At 32.8% G+C, this 12,412-nt stretch overlaps 1 protein-coding gene across 14 annotated transcripts in view; it reads right to left on the reverse strand.

The window, feature by feature from the left end:
• Positions 1 to 12,412, reverse strand: part of LOC106869551 (IQ domain-containing protein H) — a 637,089-nt gene that overhangs the window by 600,470 nt on the left and 24,207 nt on the right. The window contains exon 1 of one of the 14 annotated variants that reach the window (XM_089360914.1): positions 2,528 to 2,919. The exons of the other annotated variants lie outside the window; for them this stretch is intronic. The gene's annotated coding sequence lies outside the window, so the exon portion shown is untranslated. Of the gene's footprint in view, positions 1 to 2,527; positions 2,920 to 12,412 lie in introns of those variants that run through there. 14 annotated transcript variants of the gene reach the window in all.

The raw sequence follows: 12,412 nt of genomic DNA on the forward strand, positions 1-12,412 counted from the left end.
AAAAAACTGTTACTCAAAGATTCACATTTCCGTTCGTCGAACAGTTGTGATGAAGACTGAAATAAAATTATGATGGTACATGTAAAATATGATTTGATATAATTCAATTTTATGAACAAGTATTTGAATTTGATTGGGTAACTTATTTTCAAAACATAAACGGAGTTGCATTCATTAATGGTTGGGCAGGTTGGGGGTGTATAAATTGAACAGTAAAATATAAATATATTATCGGAAAAACCTTGAATGAAGAATTAATTAATCTCTTTCCAAAAGAGATTAATTAGTAAGTAATAATTAATAGAGGTATAAGTTTATTTTTATAAATTTAAAAACATCATTGATTAAAGAAGTTTCTAGGTTGAAGAATTCAATAACAAGTTTATGGTACATTCAGACATTTTTTTTTTTCTGAGATCCTAAAAGGATTATAGTACATGTGTATATAAAGACACCACTAAAGTGGACTGTTAATGTGCTAGAAGAAGATCACTTAAAAAAAAAAAAGAAAATTTTTCTGGATCTTCTAAATCTTTTAATGTGTTGGTTTCCTGGTATTAAATTGATATTAATTAATATCAAATTTTTACGCTATTATGTTAATTAACCATAATCACATTTCTAAAAGTTGGTAAATTCAAAGCATAAATTATTTTCTGCAGAGATATTTCCGGATTCAGCGTGCCAAAACTAAGACTTTTGAATTTTACTCTTTATAATTGATAGAATCACGTGCACGTTATCACTTATTGGAGACAACTATCATGAGATTCTGTTGGATTATAATCATGTTGGCCGTCTGTACTGATGACAAACAGATACTTTCGTTAAGAAAGTGTTGATTTTGAAACCATGGTCTACAGATAACAAGGTATTTATAATTTTCACTAGTCTCACCCGCCTGTTTTTGCTCCACTGAATCTTTCTTTGAGAATTTTTTAAGTGATCTTCTTCTAGCACATTAACAGTCCACTTTAGTGGTCTCTTTTATATACACACACATATATAATATATATATATATATATATATATATATATATATATATATATATATACAAGAATAAGGGCAGGGAATCATCAATTAATAATAGAATTAATAATTAACAATTTTGCCAAGTAGTTCAGTATGAAAAAACCTTTATCGGTAAAACCATTTATCATCATAAATATACAGGGATTAGCATTGAGTTGCTTCTCCAACATACTGAAAATTTAGAAATAGCAGTCAAAGAACTACTGATTCTAAACTACAAATTTTTCTCTAAATGGATGGCGATATTTAAGGCCTTAAATATCGCCATCCATTTAGAGAAAAATTTGTAGTTTAGAATCAGTAGTTCTTTGACTGCTATTTCTAAATTTTCAGTATGTTGGAGAAGCAACTCAATGCTAATCCCTGTATATTTATGATATATATATATATATATATTTATATATATATATATATATATATATATATATATATAAGGTTAAGGAGGGTATTGGATTTAACCAATCTCTTTATCCTTTTCTCTATTTATACATATATATATATGTATATTATAACAAGGGCTTGGCTTGTGCCTCACCATGCACTGAAAAATAGACGTCAAGAGACACTATTACCACTGTAAGTTCTCCAAGAGAACCACCTACATAAAAGGCTAGTAAAAGAAAGAAAATGAATCAAAACTTCGGTTAACCGCGTACATTTATTATAATTATTTATATAGGTGCAGGAGTGGCTCTGTGGTAAGTAGCTTGCTTACCAACCACATGGTTCCGGGTTCAGTCCCACTGCATGGCATCTTGGGCAAGTGACTTCTACTATAGCCTCGGGCTGACCAAAGCCTTGTGAATGGATTTGGTAGACGGAAACTGAAAGAAGCCCGTCGTATATATGTATATATATGTGTGTGTGTGTGTGTGTGTGTGTTTGTCCCCCTAGCATTGCTTGACAACCGATGCTGGTGTGTTTATGTCCCCGTCACTTAGCGGTTCGGCAAAAGAGACCGATAAAATAAGTACTAGGCTTACAAAGAATAAGTCCTGGGGTTGATTTGCTCGACTAAAGGTGGTGCTCCAGCATGGACGCAGTCAAATGACTGAAACAAGTAAAAGAGTAAAATGTACCTATGAGGTTTTATTTCCATGCTGACCACTTGGTAATGATTTTTACCCTTTTATTATCATTATTATTATTATTATTATTATTATTATTATTATTATTATTATCTATCTATCTATATATATATATATATATATATATATATATATATATATATATATATATATATATATATATATATAAGTCAGTAAATAGTGGGGTTGTGTTAACCGCACTTGGAGAAATAATAGGAAAATGAAAAAAAGTCAGAATGCTGAACTGGAAGCATATTTTAATAAAGATTTTTTCTAACCAGTTTTCATTGCGAAAAAGCAAATTATCACGAAGAAGGAGAATGAAAATGTTTTTTTACAAAGAAGTACAAAATGAAGAAAATAATATATAAAACAATAATATATAAAAAAATAAATATACCCATACATTATATTGTCTTTGAGCTTTTGTAGTTCAATAGTAGTTCATGTATAAACTGGTAGGAAAAATAAGGATGCATGAGAGTTGAGAGTTTTGTTAGGTTTAAAAAAAGGGTTAAAAGTTTGTGTTAAGCAGGAAATGTGGTGTCAAAACAGGAAGTGTGTGTAAGGGGAGACAAGTGTTTTTAGTTGGAGTTATGAACTCTTTTTCAACAGGAAGTTTGTGTCTGTTCATAGAGAAATAAGGTCACTGAGGGGTGTGTGTGTTAAGAAATGGTTGGAATTTCTCTATGAAAAGATTCTCCTTGTTGATTCTTTCTTGTGTGGAGATTCTGTCTTTACATTGATAGAAAGGGAATATAATGAATTTAGGGTTTTTGTTTCTGGCGCAAGAGTCTATGTGGCGACTGAGTGGAATTTGGCGGTATTGAGGGAGGTTTATTTGTTCCTTATGGACAGCTACTCTTCTACGTAATGGGAGGCTCGTCTGTCCAATATAGAAGTTTTGGCAACCTGCGCAAGTAAGGACATAAATGAGGTTACCAGAGGAACAAGAGAAATTGGTTTTAATTTTAAACTTTAAATTAAAACCAATTTCTCTTGTTCCTCTGGTAACCTCATTTATGTCCTTACTTGCGCAGGTTGCCAAAACTTCTATATCGGACAGACGAGCCTCCCATTACGTAGAAGAGTAGCTGTCCATAAGGAACAAATAAACCTCCCTCAATACCACCAAATTCCACTCAGTGGCCACATAAACTCTTGCGCCAGAAACAAAAACCCTAAATTCATTATATTCCCTTTCTATCAATGTAAAGACAGAATCTCCACACAAGAAAGAATCAATAAGGAGAATCTTTTCATAGAGAAATTCCAACCATTTCTTAACACACACACACCCCTCAGTGACCTTATTTCTCTATGAACAGACACAAACTTCCTGTTGAAAAAGAGTTCATAACTCCAACTAAAAACACTTGTCTCCCCTTATACACACTTCCTGTTTTAACACCACATTTCCTGCTTAACACAAACTTTTAACCCTTTTTTTAAACCTAACAAAACTCTCAACTCTCATGCATCCTTATTTTTCCTACCAGTTTATACATGAACTACTATTGAACTACAAAAGCTCAAAGACAATATAATGTATGGGTATATTTATTTTTTTATATATTATTGTTTTATATATTATTTTCTTCATTTTGTACTTCTTTGTAAAAAAACATTTTCATTCTCCTTCTTGATAATTTGCTTTTTCGCAATGAAAACCGGTTAGAAAAAATCTTTATTAAAACATGCTTCCAGTTCAGCATTCTGGCTTTTTTTCATTTTCCTATATATATATATATATATATATATATATATATATATATATATATATATATATATATATATATATATACATGTGTATCTATAGTATAATGAAGACAGCTGCTTATTAATTAGATATGTAACAATTACTAAAATTACTAAAAGAAAGCAATATTAAAAGCTTGACCGTTTGGAAATATTTTTATAAATTCATGTTCTAAGAAATTTCCTATAATTTCAACCGGCCATGACGAAGGGAAATAGCCCTGAAACTTGAGTCGCCTTTATATATATATATTTATATTTATATATTTATATATTTGATCCTTTATATTGAACACTCAATATTTCATCTACATTCAATACTTTCTTTCATGGTGCCATCCATTTTTATTTTATTTTATTTTATATTGTATATTGTATATCATATTATATATTGTATACTCCATATTCTATACCCCACATTAGTTCTGCAGGAATATAAATAAAACATAAAAAAACAGACAGTGTTGGAACTCTTTTAAGCAAAATAATATATATATATATATATATATATATATATATATATATATATACATACATAGACACACACACACACACACACACACATACAAACATACATACATACATACATACACATGTGTCTATGTATATATATATATATTTAATTTATATTTATGGATTTATGGGTTACTCTTCTTTCTTTCTTATTAATATTACTTAACGTATTTATTTACCTGAAATATGTTCTTAATTCCGCATATATTATTAATTTATTAGATATATGTTCTTAATCCCACATATATTATGTAAAATACTTTTTGGTTTAAACCTGTTTAAATCTCTATTATTCATCTCATATCTTAATCTGTATTGATAATAATATTTTTATTTAACAAAATTTCTTTCTTATATTATTTTAGACCGCGTAATGTATTATTAGTACATCCTTTCAATGGCATATTTATTCTTTGTTAGGTTTAATGTTAACTCCTTTATTTCATTTTATTTATTTAATTTATTCTTTCATCTATTTATAATCTTTGTATAAAATTACATTTTGCATATAAGTTGATCTACCTTATTAAATGCATGTTAAGTCGTATAAATATACTCTAGTTAGCTTATGATAATTTAGAACGTTTGGTAAATCTTATATTACTTCCCTTTAACTGTTTTGCACAGTGTTCTACGATTCATACTTATGTATACAAAAAAGAATGACGGAGTTTATGAACTGGCTTCATTGTGTTGTGTCTGATGTATAATTATGCTTATTTCTCAAATAATCTTATTATTTCGTATATAAAACATCTACTTATAGGTAATCTTCAAGTTTAGGGTGGTAAAAAAGTAAATAAAAATATACAAGGGAAATAACTTAACGTCTTACTAGTATTATCCGTACTACTCTGAAATGTTTTTTTTTTTAGCTGTTTATAAATAAATCATACACGTGATTGAATATCATGGTACCGGCTGAGAGATAGAAAATGCCTCGTGGAAGACCGGCTGCACAACAACTTATTGTTCCTCAAAATGAAATCCTCACTCGTCAATTAATATGAGAAGAATATTGGGATCTTTTTTAAAATGGGGGCCACATTTTTCATTAACGAAACACTTTGAAACTTGGAACACTGGTAGAATGTGTCATATAAAACATCTTTTTCTCTTAGTCTTCTTTAAAAAAAAAGAAATCCATAAATTATTCCATGTTAAAGTTTTTCTGTAATTTCAACCAATCACTGACGTCCATTCAGCCGATATACATTAAGTGCCGACTACATAAACAAACGATTCTGAAACAATTAATCCTAACCCTAACCCTAACCCTAGGGTTAGGGTTAGGGTTAGGGTTAAAGCAAATTTAAAATGAAAAAAGCAAATGAAACGAAGAATCGTTTGTTTATGTAGTCGGCACTTAATGTATATCGACTGAATGGACGTCAGTGATTGGTTGAAATTATCGAAATAAGACAATATTTTACATGAAATAAATTCGAATACAAAAATATTTTTCTGTTCTATAACACAAAATAGATAAGTATACGAAGTTTGAAAGTCTTTCGGTACCAAAAACACTACGTAAAACATTAATGAAAAATGTGGCCCCCGTTTTAAAAAAGATCCGAATATTGGAATATTAGTGAATTATTAAGCAGTTCAAGACACAAAATGTTGGAATGGTGTGCGCGCCGTCGGCTTATTAGGAATAAGTTTACCTGCGAGGAATGTTTAGTACCATGCGGACTTGTTAAAAAAAACCACGTGTGTGATTTATTTATAAAAAGCTAAAAACATTTCAGAGTAGTACGGATAATACTAGTAAGACGTTAAGTTATTTCCCTTGTATATTTTTATTTACTTTTTTTTACCACCCTAAACTTGAAGATTACCCTACTTATATACGAACTACATAGTTATGTTGGCATAACTACAGGGTTTTACCCCTATGTAGAATCCGAATATACAAAAATTTCCGGTGAAAGTGTTTTGGAATAGGGGTGGGGGACAATTTTCGGAAATTCCAACAGAGTCCACTTAAATTCTTCTTAACTTCCAGGAAAATTAATATTTTTTCGTGAAATTTTCTATAGATATACCTTGATGTATGTACATTTCGAGCATGTAGGAGTGGTTATGTTATTTTGTTGGGATTAATCCACCTTTAAAGTGAAAAAAACAAAACCGACGTTTACGACAGGTGTGTAAAATATATTTGTGTACTTTTTCTGTTTATTCTTAATCTTCGTGTTTTTGCAAGATTGAAAATAAAGTTTCGGAAAGCTAACGTTTTAAAATTCTTCGGGAAGCGACACTGTGATAGTTTCTATATTTAACCATGCGTGTATATTCCTATTGTTGCTCCTGTTCTCTTCTACTTCTCTACTAGAAACGTTTACTTTGGAATTTACTTCTATTGAGAAAAAAAAATCGTGTGCATGTTATTTTTAACGAAAGTTTTCTTATGACGGCTTCTCTTCACTGTCTAGAAATCTACGGATGCACATACGCACATAATAGAGAAAAATGAAACAAATATGGACGACTTGCTCCGAAACACCACCGAGTGGGGAACGCTTCTCAAAAATAACCTGCAGTTGTTTCCTTCAAAATTCCTACATGCTCGAAATGTACATACATCAAGGTATATCTGTAGAAAATTTCACGAAAAAATATTAATTTTCCTGGAAGTTAAGAAGAATTTAAGTGGACTCTGTTGGAATTTCCGAAAATTGTCCCCCACCCCTATTCCAAAACACTTTCACCGGAAATTTTTGTATATTCGGATTCTACATAGTAAATACTATATGCATAGAAAATTTCATTAAAAAATATTCATTTTTCTGAAAGTTATGACCTCCCAAAGTCTGGGGGGTAAAACCCTGTAGTTATGTTTATACCTACTTCTTTCCTCCCCCTAATTATAAGCGTTAAACTCCTCGTATACACGCAGGTGCATCTCTCTCTCTCTCTCTGTCTTAATCCTGATTTATCATTAATTTCTTTATTTATCCTCGCTTGTTTTTATTTATTTTTTTTATATTATATTATATTTTGAACTACTAGGTGACACATTAATAACATATTGAGCTGATTCCTAATTCACCACGTAAATACACAAATATATTATCATTACCTCCGATTACATTTTCAGATATGCCCCATTTTTACATTTGTTCTGGGTTTGCTGTCTTGATATATATTTTTTCCCTACATCCCTGCTATACATAAAGTTATTTTACGAAATTCAATGTCATTTATTTTAATTTATATATAAGTATTTCCTCTTAAAAAATCTTTTATCCCCTTATACATGTCTCATAGCATATTTACTTCTGGTTTCTCTCTAAGGGAACGCTGTATGTCTGAAATTTTAAAATTCTTTCCTATCCAATAGTTTATTATTCTTATTGTTTTTACCATAAAGGCTTGAAAGAAATTTTCTTAAGGGGTGTAAGGATATAATATATATTCTGATATTTTCTCTTTCCATCTTATTCTAGACTTTCTATTTATTTATTTACATTAAATTTTATTTCATTATTATTATAAACCGAAGCAATAAGATATTATTATTATATTTAGAATTAATTTATCCCTTTCTGATAACTTCAGTTAATATATAATTGCCATGGTTTGCTTCTACTTGATTTAAATTTTATTACTTTAATTTTTTTTGTATTGCAGTATGATATTATATGGCAGCAATCCTGGATCAAACGTAGACCGAGAAAGGGCGCTTGGCACCTCGAGTGCCGCCAAGCTCTCACCGCCCTCAGTCGGGCGGGCAGTGCGATCGGTAGTAGATCCACTCTAGCTTTCTATAGAGGGTTAGTGGGAGAAAAGTGCGACGACGTTCTCGGGGGAAACTCTAGGCGTCGAGGATAATCAGCTAAGCAGTCTGTTCAGGAGAACTTTCGGGCCGGGGCCCATGGATAATTTCCAAAGGTCCCTCGCCTGGCAGTGCTACCGAGGTGCGCTACCTGTTCGAGATAAACTCTACCGACATGGAAGTGCCGTCAACCGGGCCTGCCCGAGGTGCGCTCAGGACGACGAAACCGTTCTGCACGCACTCGTCCAGTGCTCGAGCATTGCTGACCTGTGGGTCTATATCGAACAGCTACTGTCACGTGTAGGACGGATCCGGCTATCAGCTGGATCCATCGTGAGAATTGACCCGCCGACCTCCTTTAACCAGGAGGGCAAGGCAATTTTCCTATGCCTAGTGGCTGTAGCGAAAGAGGTGATATGGTGGACCCGTTTGAAAGGGTTAAAGACAGACACTTTCCTCTTTGGCCAAGGCCTCATCAACTTTTTCAAGTTCCACTTGAAAAGGAAGCTGAGAGTAGAGAGGGAAGTGCTGTCTCATAGCAAATTCGTTGAAAGATGGGTGACTGTTGGAAAAATGGCCAGTATAAACGGACCAATTCTGAGAATACACCTGTAGAAAAAAAATAAAGGTAATGTAAAAGGAGAAAGGGCTCTATACCCCTTTCTTATTTTTTCTGACCAGGCTCCCGGGGTTTAATGGGTTTTTCCACGTGTAACCTTTCCTTTTTCGAAGCGCCTCCCCCTTTGGGAGTTCTACTTATTTATTTATCTATTTATTTATTATATCTTTCTTCGTTTTCTTCCTCTGTGTAGACGAACTTTCCTACCTTTTCGGACAAAACCTTTTGTAACCTTCGTCCTGTCTTTGTCCTTATATGTCTTTAATTGATATTAGCCCTTGTGGCCAATAAAACGAATTAATTATTTATATATACATGCGTTTTTCTTCTTTTCCTTTTCTCCTTCTCACTACCTTATGATATTAATATCTTCTTTTCTTACTTTAAGACATAAAAATATACACTACCTTCTCTCCCTATGTTGGATTGATGCCTTCTATAACCGGCTCTTTTAGTATATATACTATCAGTTAATGGTTTGCAGCCGTTATCTCAACATGTATTTCTAATCGGTATATCTTTACTACCGCTGAAGACATTGATCATATTATGATTTTAATCTTATAAATTAATTATCGAAAGATTACTGAATCGAAACGGCTGTCAGAGATGTTGACATATTTTATAATTAATAAATAATTACCTCTCCAATTTCTCCTTATTCTTTATATACATATAATAGCTGGTGTGCCCAGTAATTCCCGGGAGTAAAGATGGTCTATTGAAAAGCAATTTTGTTATAACTGTCACAAAAAAGTACAAAAACTGTCTGCTGGAAAGAGGGAGAGATTGTTGGAGGTTGGTGAGAGAGTTTTTCGGAGGTTGACGAGAAAGATTGTCGGAGGTTGGTGAGAGAGGTTGTCGGAGGTTGGCGAGAGGCAGAGACATTATTCTGCTTAGTGAAGGAATCTGGGAAATGTATAACTACTGTCATTCACAGAAAAACTATTGTTTTACCATGAGAAAAGTGCTGTTGAAGTGTTAAGTGAAATTTTGCAACCGAGGATTGAATCCATGTTATGCCTGCATGAAGCCACTACGAATACGTTGTGGAATAAAAAATTATCAACTGTCATGGAAAAAGTGTAACTGTAAAAATGCATAATTATCAGAGTAATGGGCATTCAAAAAAGTATGTATGTATAGAAATGTATGAATGAAGCCTTTAATGTTTAAGATTCAAATTAAGGAAGTGCAATAATAATGTTTAGCAGTTAAAAACTGTGAGTAGTGAAATGCAGAATTAGGTCGACTGATCGTGAGAATCAAATATTGATTGCTTCACTAAAAACTGCATATGGTATTGGTTATTTCCCTTGGGTTATTTAAATAAAATATCAGTAATATGTAGCAGCTAGAAGGATCCATTGGAAGGGCCCTATTAACGATTTTTTTTCAACAATAAGTATGTCATGAGGTTTCCAGACATGAGTTCTACTCACGTGTCAAAGTATAAAAGTGACGTCTGCAAAAATTAGAAATAGGACACACAAAAAAAATCAATATTCAAAGTAATCGAACATAAACAATGAAATGGGTTATTTCCCTTGAGTGTTTAAAATAATATTGTGCAGGTGCTATGGGTTCTTTCCCTTGTTTTTAAAAAAAGTTATATGAGGTAGATATAAAGGTCCCTTCCAGGGTCTGTATTATTGATTTTTTCAACAATCTAAGTATGTCACGAAGTTTCCAGACATGAGTTCTATTCACATGTCCAGTTTCATTAAAATCAATAAAATGATGTAGGAGGAGTTAGCTAACAACGCCACAAACAAACACACCGATTTTTCACGTATGTAGTAGATATACACCATACATACACATACACATATATATACATACACACACATATACACATGCATATATACAGGAGTTAGACAAAATAATGGAAACACCTAGCATCATAATTTTGAAATATCTATAAAACCTTCAACAGCTTGTTTATTTTCATGTTTTTTTATTTATTATTAGTGTTTTGCTAAAATTGCTGTTTCTTTTCAGATATCATCAGAAAAAGGTAATTAAAATTCATTAAAATGACAGATCTATTGGACTTTCAAAGAGGTCAAATTGTTGGTGCTCATATGGCAGGCGTTAGCATAACAAAAACAGCCAAAATGTAGTACTGTCTTGAAATCAATGACAGCCTTCGAGAAAGAAGGAAAATCCTCCTTGTCAAAACAAAACTCCGGAACAAAACCAAATCTTTCAGATAGGGACTGTTGAACTCTTACACGAATTGTTAGAAAGGATCACAAAAGTACAGCTCTCAAAATTACTGCAGAAACCTAGTTTCTACAAAAACTTGTTCACCAGGAGCTGCACAAAGCCGGATTTCACAGGAGGGCTGCAATCAGAAAACTGCTACTTTCAAAAACAAACGTTGTGAAGCATTTAGAGTGGAGTAAAAACCTACAGAATTGGTCCCTAGAGCAGTGGAAGAATGTCATTTTCTCGGACGTGTCAGCCTTTACCTTATTTCCGACCACCAGCCGAGTATAAGTGTGGAGAAGGCAAAAGAAGCATTTGACCCAGACTGCCTTCTTCCAACTGTTAAACATGGAGGAGGATCTGTGATGGTCGGAGGTGGGGACTATATCTTCGAAATCCGCTAGCCCAATGGTTTCCCTTCATGGCAGAATTAATAGTCAAGAATATTTAAGCATTTTATCTGATCAAATTCATCCTATGGTTGTGGAACTGTTTCCTGGGGGAAATGCAATCTTTCAGGATGATAATGCACCAATTCACACAGCTAAAGTTGTTACTGAATGGCACAGGGAACATTCTAGTGAAGTTGAACATCTTATCTGGCCACCACAGTCCCAAGATCTCAATATTATTGAACAACCCATGCCAGTATGGAAAGCGGATGTTAAACAATGATGATTTATGGTGCATTTTAGAAAAAACAAGTAAGGAGTTGATATCCTCCACCATCATCACTACAAGAACTATAGACTGTTTTAGCTGAAGAATGGACAAAAATTCCTTTGGAAACAATTCAACGTTTGTGCAAGTCCATACCTTGTAGAATTCAAACTGTAATTATTGCCAAAGGCGGTCCTACTCCACTTTGAAATAAATTTGTTTGAAATTTTAAGGTGTTTCTATTGTTTTGTCCAACCCCTATATATATATATATATATATATATATATATATACATACATACATACATACATACATACATACATACATACATACATACATACACATAGATATACATATATACACCAATGCCCATATACATGTATACATCCACACACATCCACACGGTCCTACATATATTCCTATACATACTCATACACAGCTATACATCCACACAGCTACCCATATGTATCTACTTTAACTGGGAAGATAGTTTTTATGTGTGGCAAATGCTCAAGAGCAATAAACACAGAAAATGTTCAGAGAACAGCTTCCATCACATTCCAGGGGGAAAAACTACAAGTAGTTGATAGCTTCCATTACCTAAGTGATCAAGTCAGTAGTGTGGGTGGATGCTCTGAAACTGTAGCTGCTAGAGTAAGGATAGCCTGAACAAAGTTCAGAGAGCTCCTACCTCTGCTGGTGACAAAGGACCTTTCGCTCAAAGTAAAAGGTAGACTGTATGATGCAT

Source organism: Octopus bimaculoides, chromosome 12, assembly GCF_046866305.1.
Source record: "Octopus bimaculoides isolate indiv1 chromosome 12, ASM4686630v1, whole genome shotgun sequence".
Lineage (NCBI taxonomy): Eukaryota > Metazoa > Mollusca > Cephalopoda > Octopoda > Octopodidae > Octopus > Octopus bimaculoides.